At 41.4% G+C, this 21,032-nt stretch overlaps 1 pseudogene; it reads left to right on the forward strand.

Annotated features, from left to right (window-relative positions):
- The first annotated feature begins 968 nt into the window (after positions 1-968).
- Positions 969-1,829, forward strand: LOC123791298 (dr1-associated corepressor-like; annotated as a pseudogene).
- Positions 1,830-21,032: the final 19,203 nt, after the last annotated feature.

Genomic DNA, 21,032 nt, shown 5'->3' on the forward strand with positions numbered 1-21,032 from the left:
TCGGTCATTCTAATATGATGTATAGTAGTACTTCACTTTTGTTTTAATTCACATTTATCTGATGACATATGAAGTGTAACATCTTTTCATATGCTTATTTGCCATCTGTGTATCTTCTTCGGTGAAGTTTCTGTGAAGGTTTTTGGTCCATTTGAATTGGGTTGTTTGTTTCCTTCTTGTGCTTTCAGAATGATTTATGTATTTTGGATAGGTGTCCTTTACCAGATGTGTCTTTTGCAAATATTTTCTCCCAGCCTGTGGCTTGTTTTCTCAATCTCTTGACATTATCTTTCACAGAGCAGAAGTTTTTTAATTTTAATGAAGTCCAGCTTCTCCATTATTTCTTCCGTATGTATTGTGCCTTTGGTGTTGTATCTTAAAAAGTCATCATCACACTCAAGATCATCTTGGTGTTTTCCTAGGCTATTCTTTTGTGATCTGAGCAGCCAATTTTAATGTGGGGAGGTGGGGGTGGTTTCCCCACACCACCAAGCAATGCTCCAGACACCCATTGGGTGTCTCAACGATTCAACTCAATTCTGACACTATGTACCTGGAGATAGCACCAGATTCCACAGGTTAAAATTTTAGTCTTATAAGACTGCCCACTCCCATCAGATGCCAGTCGCAAGCCCAGGTTGTTACTTGTGCTTCTGACAGACAGACTACAGATTGAAGTATGACTCCTCCTTGGATTCAATTAATTTGTTAGAGCAGCTCACAGGACTCAGAGAAACATTTCTCTTACTAGATCACTGATTTATTATAAAAGGATATAACTCAGGAATAGCCAAATGGAAGAGATGCGTAAAGCAGAGTGTGGGGAAAGGGTACAGAGATTCCACGCCTTCTCCAGGTGGACCACTCTCCCAGAACTTCTACGTGTTCACCAATCTGAAAGCTCTCTAAACCCTGTCCCCTCGGGTTCTTGTGGAGGCTTCATGATAGAGTCATGATTGATTAAATTGATGCCGAGCAAGAAGTATGACGTGTGCTTCCTGCTGGGGTGGGTCAAGAAGCTCATGCAAACTGATGAAGAGATTGGGAAGGTGGCAGCGGCTGCACCTATCATCATCTCCTGGGTGCTCGAGCTCTTCCTGGAGTCACTGTGGAAGAAGGCCTGCCAGGTGACCCGGTCCTGAAGCGCCAAACCATGACCACGTCCCACCTGAAGCAGTGCATTGAGCTGGAGCAGCAGTTTGACTTCTTTTTCTTTTTCTTTTTTTTAAGATTTTATTTATTTATTTATTTATTTATTTATTTATTTATTTGCGAGAGCATGTGAGCCGGGGGAGGTGCCGAGTGGGATGGAGAAGGACGAGCGGACTTGGAGCTGAGCATGCAGCCCAACATGAGGCTTGATCCAATGGCCCTGAGATCATGACCTGAGCCGAAACGAAAAGTCAGCCACTTAAACGACTGAGCCACCCAGGGGCCCCAGCAGTTGGACTTCTTGAAGGACCTGGTGACTTCTGTGCCTGACATGCAGGGAGACTGGGAAGATAATCACATGGAAAGGGACAAGGGTCCCCACAGGGGCTGGAAGCCAGGCAGCAGGGGCTGGAAGAATGGTAGGATGGGAAGCAAAGGCAAGGACAAGAAGCTGTCAGGGATGGACTTGGAGCAGAAAGATGAGTCTTGAGGACATAGAGGCTGACAGGGAAGAGGAGACACCACAGCTTCCACCTCAGGCCAGCCACCCCCTGCCCACTTGAAGTCCCCTCACACCCCTCCTGTACTTCACCTTGTCTCTGCCTCTACCCCCAGCATCCCCCCTCCCCAGGCCCCTTAGCACCGATGCAGAGGATGAAGAGGACTAAGACTCTTAACACCCTCTGCCTCCCAGGCCACACCCACTTTTAGCCGATTTTAATTGCTCTGGGGGGAGGAGAGAAAATAAAGCTGTTCTTAAATTTATTAAAAAATTAATATCTCAGCAGTTGAACTCAATTTGCCACCCTTCTCCTCTCCCTGGAGGTGGGGGTGGGCTGGGGTGAGACAAAGTACCAACCCTCGAATCATGTGGTTGGTTCTCCTGGCAACCAGCCCCCCCTCAATCCTTAGGTGACCTAAGGGTTTTCTGGAAGTCGCCTCATTAACATAACAAAAGACACCTTTATCACTCTTATCACAGGAAACTTCAAGGGTTTTAGGAGCTATGAGCCAGGACCTGTGACAAAGACCAAATACGTATGAGGAATACAGCTTGGTCATCTGATTGACCAAAAATATAATTCTTGTAAATCACAATATCACAGTTTTTTAGTTTTGCGTTTTACATTTAGGTCTGTGATTCATTTTGAGTTAATTTTTGTGAAGGATGTCAAGTCTGTCTAGATTCATTTCTCTGCACGTGGATATCCTGGTGTTCCTGCACTGTTTGTTGAAAAGACTTGTTTGCTCCACTCTATTGCCTTTGCTCCTCCGTCAAAGATCAGTTGACTAGGCTTATGTGGGTTTATTTCTGGGCTCTCTATTCTGTTCCATTGGTCTATTTGTCTGTCTTTGGCCAGTATCACATTGTCTTGATTATTGTAGTTTTATGGTAAGTCTTAAAGTCAGGTATTGTCAGTCCTCCAACTTTGTTCTTCTCCTTCAATATTATATTGGTTGTTCTGGGGTTATCATCTGTCTATACAAACGTTAGAATTAGTTTCCCAATATCCACAAAATAACTTGCTGGGATTTTGATTGGGATTGAATTAAATCTATAGACCAAGTTGAGAAGAAGTGACATCTTGACAGTATTGAGTCCTCTTTTCCATGAATACAGAACATCTCTCCATTTATTTAGTTCTTTAATTTCATTTAGTAGGTTTTTGTAGTTTTCCTTATATAGATCTTGTACATATTTCGTTAGATTTATAACCAGATATTTAATTTGGGGAGGGGGAACTAATGTAAGTGAAATTATGTTGATTTCAAATTTTACTTGTTCATTGCTGGCATATAGGAGAGGGATTAACTTTTGTGCATTACCCTTGTATCCTACAAATTTGCTACATTCACTTATTAATTCCAGGAGGTTTTTTGGTCATTCTTTTGGTTTTTCTACATGGGCAGTCATGTCCTCTGCGAAAAAAGATGCCTTTTATTTTTTCCTTGCCATGGATACATTTTTATTTTAAGAAATTGAGGAAGTTTTCCATTAGGAAAAGGTATAAAGGATAAAGTATGAAGGATATACTTCAAGCTGAAGGAAAGTGATCACAGATGGAAAAATATGAGATGCAAAGAGAAAAGAGAGCAAAGAAAATGGTAAAAAATAGGGGTGAATCTAAAGGAAATTTGAATGCATAAAATAATGTCTTACGAGGTTATAAAAAAACAAACAAAGTACATGATAGAAGTCAAAGCTCCTGGAAGTAGTTAATAAATTTACATGGCTTCAGGATACAAGCATAATATATAAAAATACAGTGTATTTCCATATATTAGTAATGAATTATTAAGACTCCAGGTTTTTGCCTCAGCCCCTTTACAAACTGCGGGCCTTTGGTCAGGGAGCCAGCAGGGACATCTGCTCCTAGTGCCCCCCTAGTGCTCAAATATAAGCCCCGATAAATGTTGCCTGAATCTTAAAAAAAAACCCAACAAAACAAAACTCCAATTTTTAAAAAGCATACCACTTCAAATAGCTACAATAAGCATGAAATATTTACTGATAAATCTATAAGATATGTGCGATATCTGATGTTGAAAACTATAAAACAATGATGAAAAAGTCAAATAAGACCTAAATTCATGGAAGAACATACCATGGTCATAGATCTGAAGACTCATTATTGGTAAGATGTCTATTTTCCCCACAACGATTGACAGATGTAACACAATCACAACCAAATTTTCAGCCAGATTTTTTGTAGATATCTAAAACTAGTTCTAAGGTTTAATTGAATAATAAGGAAACCCAAATAGGTGAAACAACTTTGAAAAAGAAAAATAAAGTTGATGGGACACGTGGGTGACTCAGTCGGTTGAGCATCTGCCTTCGGGTCAGGTCCTGATCCCCCCGATCCTGGCAGTCTCCCTCTCAGCCCAGAGCCTGCTTCTCCCTCACCCTCTCCCCCTCCTCCTGCTCATGCTCTCTCTCTCCCTCAAATTAATAAATACAATCTTTAAAAAAATTTTTTTAAAATAAATAAATAAAAGAAATAACAAAAATAAAAGTAAGTTTCTTAAAAAAGAAACTTAAAAATCAGATTTTGTGAAAATTGTAACCTTTGCTTTGTAAGACACTTAAGAGAAAAAGACAAGTTACAGACTGGAGAAAGTATTTGCAAATCAGATGTCTGACAAAGTACTTATATCTAGAGTATGCAATGAACTTACAAAATTCCTGAAAATTTCCTGATGGAAATGCAAAGTGGTACAGTCACTCCAGAAAGCTGTTTAGCGTTTTCTTATAAAGTTAAAAATACACTTACTATATGACCCGGTAATCCCACTCCTGAGGATTTACTATTACTATTTACTCTAGAGAAATGTCAACTTCTGTTTCCACAGAAAACCTGTACATGGATGTTTATAGCAGCTTTACTCACAATAACACCAAACTAGAAACAACCCAAACGTCCTTCAAATAGACAAATGGATACACCAACATAAAAGGGGAGCTTACTCCGCAAGAAAAATGAACAAACTAGAGATACACGCAACAACATGGGTGTATCTCAAATACATTTTTCTACGCGAAGGAAGCCAGATGCGAAAGGTCTCACATGGTAAAATCTCATCTCCATGACATTCTGGAAAAGGCAAAACTATAGGGAGGGAGAAGAGATACGTGGTTACTAGAGGTTAGGGGAGGAGGAATGTTGGACTATAAAGAGGCAGGCCGAAGTAGTATTTGGGGGTGAGGGAGCTTTTCTGTTTTCTGATTCTGATGGCAATTACACAGCTCTATGCATTTTGCCAAAAAATTAGAGAATTGGACACCAAAAAAGGTGAATGTGACTGTATAGAAAAAACAAAAATAAGCAAAGGTAATGCTTGTAAATGCCTCATGCACCACAGAAATAAGGTTTAGCGTGATTAGGTCCCAAGGTCGGAGTGGTGGTGTTGTCTATTCTTTAAAAACATTAAGTCTTTGCTTTTTAAAAAAAAAAAAGGTAAAAATGTGCTGCATTCTTTGTTCGTGTGAAATAGGAACTAATGAATCATTCCAGAAGCATTCCTCAGATGGTCCCAAATACAAGTATTATGACATGAATCATAACAGAGAGGAATTCAATGGCTTCCTCCACAATATCTCTTGTATTTTATCAAGACGACTGGCGGGACTTTTGGACCCTATGGCATTTAAAAGATAATGGGTCAGGTGAGCCCTTCCATTCAGTTTTGTCAACGAAGAGGCCACTTGGGGAAAATGCTACGGCTTGTGCTGACACGTGTGTAGCTGAAAAATGATCACATCTGAGGTCCGTTGAATGCGCACATCATACTAAATTTTCTTTCCAAAAGGATCAAGTCATCATTTTGTCTTGCAGCAATTCTTCAAGTCACTACAGAACTCGCAAGCATGACTGACAGCCTCATGGAAGCTACATGCCACACAGACACAGTCTCCCCAACATAGGTACACACACATCAATACACCCACTCCCATATGCACTCGCATGTAGACACACGCACATAACCATAATGTACACACATGTAAAAACACACAGGCGTGCACACGTGTGTTCACACGCAGCACGCAAACGCACAAGCACACCACCCCCAATGGTGCGCATACCTTTTCTCCGCCCTCAAAGATATAGACTATGTCTCAGAATCCAGAGGGTAAGAATTGGGTTTGAAGGTTATGGTGTCTACCTTAACGAAAGGGAGCATCTGCCTCAAGTCCTTTTTTGAAATAAGCTGGTTATAAATGAAAAGCAGAGAAAGGATCAAGCAATACTTGGGATTTGCAGCTAAATTCTTTAATAATAACCAAACCTAATCCATTTAGGTTTGGGATGTTCGCTCTTGGAACTCAGCCACGGCGCTATGAGGAGTCCAACAGCTCTGCCTCCCCACCACCCTCAGCCCTAGCTGAGCTCCCAGCTGGCAGCCGGCTCTGACTTGTCATGTGTGAATGAGCCATCTTGGAAGTGGATCCTCCAGGCCTTAGTCAAGCTGCCCCAGCTGACGCCATGGAGGGCAGATACAAATGCCCCTGCCAAGGCCTGCCCGAATTTCAGATTCGTGAGCAAAATAAATGGTTGGTTTTATTTTAAACCATTAAATGTTGGGGGCATTTGTAATGCAGCCATAGAAACTTGTAAGTGCAGAATAAAAAGATATTGACATGATTTTTATCTTTTCTTCCTTTGACACTCTTTTTCTCCATTCTGCCATGCTGCAAACTCACATTTCACAATTCGCCACACACACACACACACACACACACACACACACACACACACACAGCCAGAAGAGCACAGAAGAGAGATAACTGTTGGGAAAACTAGAGGGAGATGAGAGGAGAACAAAGTCATGAGTATGATAACCCTGTATTGAGTAGTAAATGTTAAGAAATCACTTTTATTGGGGCGCCTGGGTGGCTCAGTCATTAAGCGTCTGCCTTCGGCTCAGGGCGTGATCCCAGCCGTCCGGGATCAAGCCCCACATCGGGCTCCTCTGCTGTGAGCCTGCTTCTTCCTCTCCCACTCCCCCTGCTTGTGTTCCCTCTCTCGCTGGCTGTCTCTCTCTCTCTGTCAAATAAATAAATAAAATCTTTAAAAAAAAAAAAAAAGAAAAGAAATCACTTTTGTTATGTGAGCCAAACAAGTGGTAGTTTAGGGGAGGTGTGTCCACAGGGTGATCTGCGGGGCAGAATTTGGAGAATGTTTCCGGGGGGGGGGGGTGCTCCAGACTTCGTGGTGTCAATTTGGAAGTGCCACTGCCAGGAGACGGACTTGTTCTGCTGAAGTTAATGATATTATAGGTGGATGCTTTGGGGCCAAGTAGTAGATTCAGTCACAGGACAGAGAACCTCTGGAATGAAAACGAATCTTCTACTCTAAAAATCTCCCCAGAAGAGAGAGGGATGTGTTTTTGCAGTAAGGATTAAGGGTTGACAATGTTTATATATCAGGGATGTTCTCAACTTAGAAAATTTGATAGGGTGAAAGAAGCCATTTTGGAGCATTGACCAGGGGCGGGGCTTGGTGGTTAAAAGTCTCTGGAGCTGAAGGCATAGTCCTGCCATTAAACTACTATCTTTAATACTTATTTCAATAAATATTTATTGAGCACTATTCTGTGTTAGGTACTGGAAATATGATGGCGAGTAGATCAAATATGGTCCCTGCCCTCATGGGATTTATAAATTAGTAGGGGTAGGACAGAAACTAATTGAAAAATGATATAAATAGATACAGTTGATCCTTGAACAATGCTGGGGTTAGGACACCAACCCCCCTCCATGGTTGAAAATCCATGTATAACTCTTGACTCCCTAAAAACTCAACTACTAATAGCCCACTCTTGACTGGAAGCCTTACGGATAACAATTGATTAAAATATATTTTGTATATTGTAGGAGCCCAGAGCAGGCTGCCCCAAGATGGGCCACTTTGGCATAAAGATTGTTTTGAGTTAAAAGTCATCAAAACCCAGCAGATGCAGGAAAAGCTCTCTCCCTGCCCCTCAACTGCCTAAATTTGCGTGGAAAGGAGAGCCTGTGCTAAGAAGAGAGCTATTAACAGAGACTCCCCTTTACCTGAGGAACTCACCTGCATCGTAGGGCAACCTTGTTTTTCCAAACATCTCCTTTCACCTTGCTAATGGCCTTCCTCCCTGACCCCTATCCCTCTCCTTAGGTCATATAAGCTTCATCTTGCCTCACTGTCTTTGGAATGTTATGTCTGTGTGGATTCCCCGTATGTATGCCTATTAAATTGGATTTTCTCCTGTTAATCTGTCTCACGTCAATCTGATTCTAAGTCCAGCTAGAGAGACCATAGGGCAGAGGAAGGTCTTCCTCCTTGACAATGTTATATGTATAATATACTGTATCTTACCATAAAGTAAGCTGGAGAAAAGATAATGTTATTAAGAAAATCATAAGGAAGAGAAAATGCATGTACGGTATTATATTGTTTTATTAAAAATCCGTATATAGATGGACCTGCATATTTGAAACCGTGTTGTTTAAAGGTCAACTGTAATTTGAAATGATGAGAAATGTTAAGGGAAGAGCACAGTTCTTTGGGAGGGAGAATTGGGAAGCCAAATTCATAGTCTCTGCTTTCTGGGTGTTTACAATATTTCTTCTCACCTCACTACTTTCACACCTCCCAAGACGACTTTGACAGGTTCTTTATTCCTCAGCTTTTTGAATGCTTATGAATGTTTTAATTTATTTATGTAGATATAGCTTTGAAAGGACAGTTCAAATAGGTAAATAGCAAATATACATATTCAAAGGTCTTTAAAGTTCAATAATGAAGTTCCATCTGGAAGCTAAGGATGTGGGCAAAACAGGATTTTAATGTTACTACCTCTGCCTTCAAGGAACTGACATCTCTAGTAAAACAAAGGTGGTCCACATTGATGTGGAGAACAAAGGCAAAAGAAAAAATTGAATTTCCTTACAACTTTCAGCCCACTGACAAGTCCTTGGGACAGGCAGAGGGACCTTTCTCTAGGAACTCAACTACCTTTAGGCTAATACTTTGCTAAGGGCAAAAGCAACCTTAGCTTAACATTATCCGCCCCCCCCCAAGGAACCTGTGAGTCTCCTTTAACATATGAAAATTCCTCTGGAAATTTCCTTTCTCTCTACCCTCCAAGATCTATGTTAGCAATCATCCCCCAAGCATATGGCCCATTGTATACATCTGAAGGGTCTCAGGACTAAGGTTGGACCAGACAGTAATGAATGACCTTTTCCTAACAACAGCAGCCCCTCAAGGTCCTGGAAATCTTGCTTCCAAAATTCCTTAGAGACTTATGCTCTCCCTAATTCCCTGTCACCTTCAAAGTATGTAATCAAGTCCTCCTCACAACCCCAGTGCCGCTCTTTCTGCCCAAGGGTCCCGTCCCCTGTTCTTTAATAAAACCACCTTTTTGCACTGAAGACATCTCAAACATTCTTTCTTGGCCGTTCGCTGCGAGCCCCAACGTTTCCACATTGCACATGACTCAGAGTCCTTCCAAAAGACATAGCACACCATGATAAAATCCTAGATTGTGGTGAACTGGCCTTCAGTACTGAAGCAACTCAGGGAAGCTCTGATGAATGAGGTGTCATCAAGAGGCTGTAAGGAGGAGGTAGGTCTGGGAAAGCGTGTTGTGTAGTTAAGGTATGGGGCCGTGCAGAGAGAAGCATTCCAAGTGAGGAGAGGACCAAGATTCAAGACTTGGAGATGAAATGGATGTAGTGAATAGAAGTAGTTATGTTCTCATTGCGTTCATGAGCCTTTGCTTTTATCAATGGCTGTAAATGACATCAGATGCTTCAACAGCAGGGTTTTTAATGAGTATAACTAAAATGGGGAGGATGGGGGTGGGGCGTAGGGTTGTGTAGGAGGTGAAGTTATCTGATCGGTAATTTTAGAATGCGTAGCCATTTAAGTATGAGCACATGCCATGTAGGTTCCTTTCCGTTTTGTTCTATTAGGTTGGACAGTATGAAATTGCTAATATTCAATCATTTAGCCTACAGACATGCCACTGTCATATGCTTCAACCTAATAGAGCATTAACCAACATTTGTATTTGTTTACCACGTTCATCTCCAGGCAGTTCTGCACTCTTTGGAAGCTGGAAATCTAGAAACTACCAAAGGTATTTTGCTATTACACTTGATGGATGCTGTGATGTGCCTCTTAGATCTTCCTTCAGGAAAAAAAAAATCCTCCCCCCACCTGTGGCGAGCCTCCGGGAGGATTGCTGACCGCCCTCAGCTCTTGGCTGTCTTCAATGATTGCCTCAGATGCAGGAGCTACCCTGACCAAGGTCATACCCCCTTTGCAGGGCACTCCACACCTAATGGCTTATTCCAGAAGGGGTATAAATGTTTGATCATCTAACTTCAACCCATAATAACTTTAAAGAATTATCTTTAGAGACATCAAGTCAGCTGAGACCTCTACGGACTTTAAAACACAGCTTAAATTCTCCCTCCTCCCAATCTTTTTTTCCTTCATCTTTTCCAGGGGTGTTGACCCCAAAGCCCTCTCTACCAACCTTATTGCACCGCAAACTCTGTCTCGGAGTCTGCTTCCCGGGGTACCTGTCCCAAAATAGCTGGTGCCAGATCTGACATATTTAGGAACTAGATCACCTGCCTCCCAACGGGCATTGTTTCCAGGGCGCAAGGATGCAAGACCACGTGGCTTCAGGGGTCCCAAACACACCAGGTTCGGCCACTCAGTGCTGACAAAATCCAAAGGCAGAGCGGTTGGTGAAAGAAAAGAATTTATTTCAGGGAGACCGACACCCGGAAGACCGCGGACCAGCATCTTCAAGGCCGCCTCCAAAGTGCTGAAGATACTTCTAGGTTTATATGAGAAAAATGTGGGCAAAGGTTGGTGGTATAGAGGCCACTTTTAGGCAAACAGGCTGGAGTGATGGAATGTAGAAAGGGCCTGCAGTGATACCCATAGGCCCTAACTAACCACGGGCTACTTACAACCAGGCACAGTTACCAAAAAGGGAAGATTCCATGTGTCCCCGTACCTCCTTATTTCCCCCCTTAAGAATAGCCCCCACCATTGCCTCATTCAGAAAGCCTCTCCTTTGCTGTCCTGCCCGCTGCTCCCTGGTGGCGTATTCCATAAACTTCTATCTCCTTTGTTCTATCTCAAGTGAATCCTTTTACCTCCTGTGCCACTGGTTTCCACCTGATTGTCACCCCACATTTGGGGACCCCCTATCCAATCGAGAGACACCCATTTAGACACCACCTGTGGGTACTACAGGTGGGCAGTGTAGGTCAGGTCTATCATTGTCTTGGGGTCAACCACAGGAGGTCTTGTTGGCTCAAAGCAGTCCCTATGGCTTGAGGGGGTAGTTTCAGTTCCCATCAGGGGATGCTTTGCTCACAGGGTCTTTTGCCTGAGTTAAGAGATAAGCGGGAAAGAAGAACTGAACCAATTAGAAAGTACAGACTGAGGTCAAAATGGAGGCAGATTAAGTCTTCTTTCCCAAGGACAGAATTGGGTGGAAACTGAAGAACAGGCCTGGGGCTTAATTTTAAAAGTAACAAAACTCCAAAGAAGATAAACTTTAAAAATAAGACCTGGAGCACCTGGGTGGCTCAGTCGGTTAAGCATCTGCCTTCAGCCCAGGTCAGGATCCCAGCATCCCGGGATCGAGCCCTGCATCCGGCTCCCTGCTCCACAGGGAGTCTGCTTCTCCTTCTCCCTCTGCCTCCCCCCAACTCGTGCTCTCTCTCTTCCTCTCATGCTCTCTCTCTCTCCAATAAATAAATAAAATCTTAAAAAAAAATAAAAATAAGATCTGTTATGCCAAGTTCATGATCTTTGTTGGAAAAGAATAGGACTCTGACATGAAGGATGAAGACAACCGGGTTGATATGCTCACCATCTTAAATCCCCAGATTCCCCTGAATGTTCTAGCTTGTCTTCCCTATAAAAAGCTAATTCTCCCTACCTGCTTGAAGATGATGCAGAGGTTTCTGCAACATTAAGGCAACATGTGACCACCCATTTCCCTCACCCCCACAGGGTCTCTGTGCTCTACCCCCTTCTGGTCACGAGGCCAATAGCTAGGGTTGAGACACATCATGGCTTGGCCAAGGAAATGCTGGCCTGATACGGTAGTGAAGGGGAGCATATTTTGCCATCCCAAGATATGCCTCTGGTATGTTGACTTTTTAAGATTGTTTTTAAAAAAGAAACTGTAGACAAAAGAAGCCCAAAGAGCTTCAAAACCAGTAGGAGTTACCCTTTTGTAAGAGACATGTACATGTATAAGGAAAATCTCCTCTTATAAAGCTCTTTCTGAAGGTACCGGGAAGATGGTGGTGGTGGTCTGGGGAGGGATGACTCTTAATCTCTAGAAACTTTTATCAATGGAGAAGACTGACAACCGAAATCTGCATAACTACCATCCTCTTGTTTACTGTGCGTTGCCTTACAACCTCCCATGACTGACCCCCCACCCCCAACATCTTCTGCCTTTAGCTGAGGATGGTATTTAAGGTGGTGGCTTCAGCGGTTTGGGGAATTACTCAGTTTTCCTGGGTCTCTCCCTTGCCTACAGGAGGTTTACATGTTTCTAAGTGTTTTTCTCCCGTGAATCTGTCTTATATCAATTTAATTATCAGACAGGCCGAAAAATCTAGAAGGAAAGAAAAGAAAAGTTTCCCGCCACTACAGTAGGAAAGGAGCTCTACCTCAAAGGAGCTGTAGTTCCTGGTTCATATGCACTGGCCTGAGTTGGGGGAATATGTATGAGACTGGATTCTGAGGGCACTTGACTAAGTGGGGGAAGTTGGATACGGGAGAGTTCAGTGATTTAGAAGGATTCTTCCAGGAAACAGGATTTGACTCCTTGGCAAGGACTTTTCAAAGATGGTTCTTTTTTTTTTTCTTTTAAGATTTTATTCATTCATTTGAGAGAGAGAGAGAGAGAGAGAAAACAAGTAGGGGAAGGGGCGGAGGGAAAGGGAGAAGCAGGGTCTCTGCTGAGCAGGGAGCCCGACGCAGGGCTCAATCCCAGGACCCTGAGATCATGACCTGAGCCGAAGGCAGACGTTTAACCCACTGAGCCACCCAGGTGCCCCCAAGGATGGTTCCTTTTGCTCACATGGACAAAGCAATGATTCTGCTTTAGGTAGGAAGGCCAGAATTGCAAAGGCAGGGAGTGGAAGATAATGTGGCAGAAGTGGGACTGCTAGAGTGGGTATACTACGTAAGTCCAGAAAACCCGCTGGAGGCCTGTATTTATTGAGAGGACAATTACCAGAAATATAAAACCCTGGTACATTAGAATCCAGGTAGCAGGGCTCTAACCATCAGTAGCCAGGTTGATATAATTATAGTGAAGAGCAGCAAGTTTAAAAGCCAGGTGACCCTGACCTTCAAAGAGTAATGGAGACGTTTCACAGAACATGACATTACTAGGGGGAAAGAGAAGGCAGCAACTCAATTCATAAAATCAGGTGAAATCAAGGACAGAGGACCGGGTGGCTGAGTACCGTTACACCAATAACGTCCCTGTTTCTTGCCCAGTTCTTGGACTCGAGTCAGTTTTTGGAACCTGAACCTATTTTTTTTTTAGGATTTTATTTATTTATTTGACAGAGAGAGAGACAGCCAGTGAGAGAGGGAACACAAGTGGGGGAATGGGAGAGGGAGAAGCAGGCTTCCCACCGAGCAGGGAGCCCGATGCAGGGCTCGATCCCAGGACCCTGGGATCACACCCTGAGCCGAAGGCAGACGCTTAACGACTGAGCCGCCCAGGCGCCCCTGGAACCTGAACCTATTGACTGAAAGAAAGGCAAGTCACTAGACGGAAGGGCCTTGCAACACTACGGTAAGTACACCAGTAATGATTATCCCAGTCCGTGCCCAGAGGGACCCAGAGCTATTTACTTAAGTAACTGTACACTAAAGAAAGGATGGTTTCCAAGCATTTTGAGACCTGTTGGGCACAGAATCCAAGTTGACATTGATATCTGAATGCCTGAAGCATCATTATGGACCTTCTATGGGCGTGGGAGGAAATGAGAGCCAGGTAATACATGGAGTCGTGGTTCAGGTCGGGATCACAGTGGTTTCACCGGATCTACAGACCCACCCAGTCGTCATTTCCCTGACCCAGACATGTATCCTTGAGATGGACGCCCCTAGTGGTTGGCACAGGCACCAAGATGAGCGCTATCACAGTGGCAGAGGCCACGTGGAAGCCTCCAACATTGCGCTCCCGCCCATTAAAGTAGTAAACAAAAAACCAATATTTACTCTTAGGGGAAATGGCAGGCATTAATGCCACCCTAAAGAATGCAGGGGGGCTAGTCTTCCTCCTCTCTTCATTTGGGTAACCAACATGGTCCTTGTAAAACCTAGATAAACCCAGGAAGATAAAAGTGGGCTGCTAACGTGGCTGACATTGCGGCTACTCCTTGCTTGTTACAAGGACCACGTTGGTAATTCTCCTGTGCTCTTTCACAAAATAGTCCAAAGAGAACTAGATCAGCTTCACATCGTGCAGAACATCATAACAGTCCATTCTATTGATAACATCACGCTAATCTAACTGGCTCCGAGAAAAACATGGCTGCAACATTGCCAATGTTAAGACACACACACTCCAGAAAGTGAGAGATAAACCCTATGAAAATTCAAAGGACCGCCACAAAATTAACAACAATCTTGGGACTTCAGTGGTCCAGGGTATGCCAGCACCTCCCCTCAACAACAAACATTTTTGCATTTTTTTTCTTCTCGCCACAAAGGAGCACATCCCCTCACAAGTGTCTTTGGGCTCTGGAGGTACCTGGAAAAGTACTCCCATCTTTGACTAGTGCTATGAGCCATATATTGGGTGACACAAAATTCTGTCAGCTTTAAGTAGGGCACAGAGCAGGAAAAACAGCTCTGTAACAAGTCCAGGCTATGATGTAAACAGCCCTGTTGTTCGAACCATGCGACCTAGAAGACCTTATGGTACTAGAGGTATCCTAGAGATACTAGTGGGAAAAATCGTGTGGAGTTTATAGGAATCCCCCATCAGAGAATCTCAGTACAGATTCCTGGGCTTCTGGAGAAAGGCCATGTCATATATACCTTTCAAAAAACTCCTGGCATCTCCCAACAGAGATGGAGGACCTGAACACTGGGATATGAAGTCACCATGAGGCTTGACAAATTCATCTGGAGTACTACCTTTCTTCCTCCCATTTTTTTTTTTTTTTGCAAAGCGCTTTCAGAGACACCCTATTCACCTGCTTGATGAGATATTTTATAACTAATCCGCAAGGGTTCCTCAGATCTCGAATTCCAGCCCAATGTGCTATTTGAGCAATGGTGTGTTGGTAAGTGTTTAGCAACTGGCTCTCTGAAACGAAAAGCAGTGATTTGCAGCATTTGCCTATTTCCATGGTATTAATACTCCTCCCATGGCTGATTTTAAGCGGCCGAGCTCACGTGACTGAATGCAGAGCTGGGAAGAGATACATGATGGCCGCCATTACTAGTGTGTCCATCCTACAGATACAATAGCCGTTAACAACTTTAGAACATAGATAATAGAAACAGTGAAAAAAAAGGAATGATGAGTTGCAAGTATTTGTTTCCTTTGTACATAATTTAACTAAGTTTATGTAATTTACGTTTCAAAAATGTCTTTCACAACCATCTCAAAAAATTCCAGAAAATTTAAAAACTGCCATTTGGAGCTGGTAGTAGCTAGTTTCAGTGCACCTGTGAAAGCTTCTCACCGTGTGAGATTTTCACTAGGTGTGGAAGGTCTTATAAGTAAATGCAATTTTTAGTCATTTTTGGCCTGAGATTTTTGATGCTTCAGTAATGATGGTTGCTTACTCTTTCAATGTTTCCTAATTGCTATTTCAATGAACTGATTCTTGTTTCCTTCGGACCTTTCCAAATTAAATTATAAGCCTTTTTAGGGAAACGAACAGGTTTTTGTATTTTTGTTTGTTTGACATTTTCTTTCTTTCTTTCTTTCTTTCTTTCTTTCTTTCTTTCTTTCTTTCTTTTTTTTTTTTTGCATGTTGCAGGGTCAAAATATGTATTCCTTAATTTGGACACATTTTACGTACGCCAAACATGAAAGTCAGGATCTATAGATTCCAAATTAATCTAATAAACTGCTCAGATGCACCATGTTTTCATTTTTAACATTAGTTACTTTCTAAGGGTGATAGGAAATGAGCGTCCTAAATGAATCTCATATCATTTAAAAAAATGTATTATTCTCATTTCTAATGTTTCTCCAGTCTGCTACTTAATAAATTGGAAGGTCCAAAAAAATGGTTACAACTTGAAACTTCCCTTCGCCTGAGAATATTGAAAAACACCACTGAATCGTTTTAAGGGGGTTCCTCAGAAGGCATAGTTGACTTTCTCATCTTCTGACTAATTTCATACATTGATATGCTCAGCTGAATTTTATCCCTGGAAACATATCACTGAAATGATAAATAAGTAACTTTCATGAAGAACATAACTGTATACTTTCTCTATAAAGCACTAACCATTAGAGAAAAACATGAATGTACTGATAATGTCTCAAAACATTCAAGAAACTATTTAGCTGAATTTAACAGAGATTAATCAGAGTAAAATTTGAGTACCCAGAGTCTAATCTGTACATTAGAGTAAATGTCACCTATAATGGCAATGTAGTACATTTATTCCATCTAAACTGTTGAATGACTATTTTCAGGGAATATAAATGTCAATCCTATTAAAAGTACATAATTATAACTAGCTATATTTGTGGGGGGGAGGAAGGGAGAGATAGACACACATACATACATATCTTAGTCGCGGAGTAAATGTACTGAGACTTTTTCCCATCTTACAGCTTTCTTTTTCTGATAGACCTTAAATGTTGCCAAATTTTCCCAATAATTAATGACTATACAGAGAGATTAACATTAGCTAACAATAAAGGTCCTCTGTGGTTTAAAGGATTGTCTGGGATTATTATATTTATTTCGGGTGAAGATTCTTCTAATTATCTCATTTCTTCTTAATTGGTGTCTTATAAAATAAATTAGGTATAATAATTATTAGTACTCATTTTTGACTTCTCCAGATATTGGTCTAAATTAAACAGGGGCACCTGAGTGGCTCAGTCAGTTAAGCATCTATCTTCAGCACAGGTCATGATCTCAGGGTCCTGGGATTGAGCCCCACGTTGGGTTCCCTGCTCAGTGGGGAGCCTGCTTCTCCCTCTCCCTCTGCACTCCCCCTACTTGTACTCTCTCACTCTCACTCTGTCAAATAAATAAAATCTTCAAAAATTAATTAAATATTATAGTGCACATACAAGTATCATTTCAAGTGTCTTTTTTCAGACTTGAATTCATTTATAGCTGCACCATATTTATCACATAAGTAAAAATATTGCCCAGGTATAGGCTACTTGCACAAAAAAAAAAAATCTCCTTTATAAGACCTGTTAAAGTGCTACAAAAATATCCATGTGTTGTTTTAATGGACTTAATAATATTTTTTAAAAAGATTTATTTATTTATTTGAGAGAGAGCACGCGAGCATGTGGGGTAGGGCAGAGTGAGAATCTCAAGCAGACTCCTCACTGAGCGTGGAGCCCAATGTGGGGCTTGATCCCTCCACCCCGAGATCATGACCCAAGCTGAAATCAAGATTCGGACACTTAAGTGGTTGAGCCACCCAGGCACCCCTGGACTTAATAATAATTTTAATAATATTCCAGAAAAGAGGAAAATAGAGAAAGAAACACTAATTTCCTTTTTAATTGTGAACCTACACTTAAATGTCTAACATCTACTTAAAAGGGCTCATATTTTAACATGGGTTTTTTGTTTTGTTATTGGTAGTGCTGGTGTCACTAGCATATAAGAGAGCACAAAAGGAACTAGATTAAATGATTATATACCAAATAGAACAGCATCTGTGCATCTCATCCATTTTTCTCTCACAAACACCACTCTTGAGTGAGGCATAGATTAAATTAGTCATCTCTTTAAGTGCCTTCTTAGCAGTAATGATGCAGCCTGTCATCTGTGTTGATGATACTATTGATGGGGCATCGGTGGGTATAGTTGAAAGTAATCTGTGCTCTCTTACCTATGTTTCCTTGTCTCCAAAGGCTTCTGCTCCTAACAGAGTGCTGAAATGGACTTTGCTATGGATTCAGCCCCTGTATGAACAATTTAGTACCGAGTTCTACATGGAACTCTGGTGTATGATCAGATTTTGAATAAAACATTAGGTCATAACAAAACTATAAATTAAAACTAAAACATCATTTCCAACCCATTAGTTTGTCAAAGCTCACCAACACTGTTGAAGATGAGAGCAGGGAAACTCATACTCTCATACGTTGTTAGCAAAAGGGTCACTAGTTAAATCTCTGTGAATGGAAATTTGAGAAGATGTAACAAAATCACCCAACACATAACCAACAATTACCTTCTAAGACTTTATCTGATCTGCACGCCAAACAGGCAAAATGATATAGATTCAAAGATATTCATCAGTGCTTTATTTGTATTCGCAGAAGATTGGAAACAATGAAAATACCCATCAATAGGGAATTGGTCGAAGAAAGTATGATAAATCCATATAATAGAATGTTATGCCACCATTAAGAAAGAATGAAGAAGATTCATTTATGTATGGATAGGGAAGGATTCCTAAGATATACTCCCTCCTCCCAGCTTTATTGAGATAGGATTGACATATAACATTATATATGTTGAAAGCCTACCACATGTTAATTTGATACATTTATATATTGCAGTATGATCACCACCATTAGTATTAGCTAACACCTCCATTCTGTAACATAATCATGATTTCTTCTTTGTGGTGAGAACATTTGAGATCTACTCTCCTAGCAAATTTCAAGTATATAATACATTATTATTAGCTATAGTCACTATGCTATACATTAGATCCCCAGAACCTGTCAATCCTATAACTAGACATTTGTATCTCCTTTTTTTTTAGATAGGGAAAGAGAAAGAGAGGGAAAATGAGAATCGTAAGCAGGCTCCACGTCCAGTGTGGAGCCCAACACGGGGCTCTATCTCAGAACCCTAGATCATGACCTGAGCCAAAATCAAGAGTTGGACACTCAACCAACTGAGCCACCCAGGAGCCTCTGGAAATTTGTACCTCTTGACCAACATCTCCCCATTTCTCCCACACCCAGTCCCTGGTAACCACCACTCTGGTCTTGTTTCTCTGACTCCAGCTTTTTTAGACCCACATATCAGTGATACCATACAGCATTTATTGTCTTTCTCTGTTTGGTTTATTTCACTGAGCACGACACCCTCAAATTTCATCTGAGTTGTTGCAAATGACAGGGTTTCCTTCTTTCTTTCTTTCTTTTTTTTTTTAAAGATTTTATTTATTTATTCATTCGACAGAGATAGAGACAGCCAGCGAGAGAGGGAACACAAGCAGGGGGAGTGGGAGAGGAAGAAGCAGGCTCATAGCGGAGGAGCCTGATGTGGGGCTCGATCCCAGAACGCCGGGATCACGCCCTGAGCCGAAGGCAGACGCCCAACGACTGCGCTACCCAAGCGCCCTGGTTTCCTTCTTTCTCATGGCTAAATAATATTCCATTATATATATCTCATATATATATATGATATATATATATATATCATATATATATATATATCACGTATTTTTTTATCTGTTGATCTGTTGATGGACATTTAGGATGTTTGCATATCTTGGTTATTGTGAATAATGCTACAGTGAACACGAGAGGGCAGATATTTCTTTGAGATCCTGATTTCAATTCCTTCAGATATATATCCAGAAGCAGAATTGCTGAATCATATGATAGTTCTATTTTTAAGTTTTTGAGGAACCCCCATACTGTTTTCCAGAGTAGCGGCACCAATTTACGTTCCCACTGACAGTGCACAAGGATTTTCTTTTCTTTACACCCTCACCAACTTGTTACCTCTTATCCTTTTGCTGATAGCCATTCTAACAGGTGTGGGACGATGTCATTATGGTTTTGATTTGCATTTCCCTGATGATCAGTGACGTCAAGCACTTTCTCGAAGCAATACTTTTAAAAAGAAAGGAAATTCATTGAGTAAATTATGTTGTCATTTCTGTAAAAATATGTACACGTATTTATTTGCCTGCATATGTATAGAAGAGCAAAGAGTACACAAGAAACTCTGGATTAGGTGTCTGGGGGAAGCTTTTGAGAGGGAGGCTTGGTTTTCACTCTAATCCTTTTTGCAGTTTACATTTTTTGCCTATCTTGCTTATGTAAGTAAAAATAATTTTTATTTTATTATTTATTTATTTATTTACTATGATATGTTAGTCACCATACAGTACATCATTAGTTTTTGATGTAGTGTTCCATGTTTCATTGTTTGCGTATAACACCCAATTAAAAAAAAAACTTGTAAAGCTTGGTGAGTCTTATTTCATTCTTCTGAGAAAACACCAGGTTCTGGGTCCATATTTTGTCCATCAATTGATTGGGCAAGTCACCGAGCCCTTCTAAAATGGAATATTTTTACAGCAAGAAGGATTATGAAGAACAATAAAGAAAGAAACACACTGGAAAAGAACTTTTTGGTGATTCTTAACCATTTTATATTATGAAGCTTTTACAAATCTTAAGATCTAAGGATTTCATCCCATAAAAATGCACAAAATCCTACACACGGCATCAGGGTTAGGGACCCTCCTGATGTCCATTTCTGGGCCCTGGATTAAAAACGCTTCCTCTAAAATAAAAGACATAGTTTTTTTCAGGGGCCCAGAGGAGATCCATTTTATCTATTAGTAATGAAACATCCAGCATGAAGAGTTTTGTCTTTTGAAAAAGAAATTGGGATTTTTTTTTAGCATGCAATAGTTTATATCTCTTTAGGCAACATTTCTTATTTTTAACAGGGAGATATAGTGACTGTCTCCCAGTTGCCATAAACTCAATCCTAGTATAAGCTATTCTTTGAGTCTGCTTAAGAGTAGTGATATCCAGGGGCGCCTGGGTGGCTCAGTTGTTGAGCGTCTGCCTTTGGCTCAGGGCGTGATCCCAGGGTCCTGGGATTGAGCCCCGCATCGAGCCCCGCATCGGGCTCTCTGCTCGGTGGGAAGCCTGCTTCTCCCTCTCCCACTCCCCCTGCTTGTGTTCCCTCTTTTGCTGTGTCTCTCTCTGTCAAATAAATAAAACCTTAAAAAAAAAAGAGTAGTGATATCCAGTATCTGTTAATATTCTCATGCTTATGATTTCACTGAGAAGGTCAAGAAATACCCAGGGAGATATTTTGGGCATGACAACCCTCTCCGTAATTGACCTCCAGCCAGGTAATCCTCTTCCTTACAGAATTTGGGGTTTCTTATGGCACC

This window comes from Ursus americanus, chromosome X, assembly GCF_024610735.1.
Source record: "Ursus americanus isolate L20-20 chromosome X, mUrsAme1.1.p, whole genome shotgun sequence".
Taxonomy (NCBI): Eukaryota; Metazoa; Chordata; class Mammalia; order Carnivora; family Ursidae; genus Ursus; species Ursus americanus.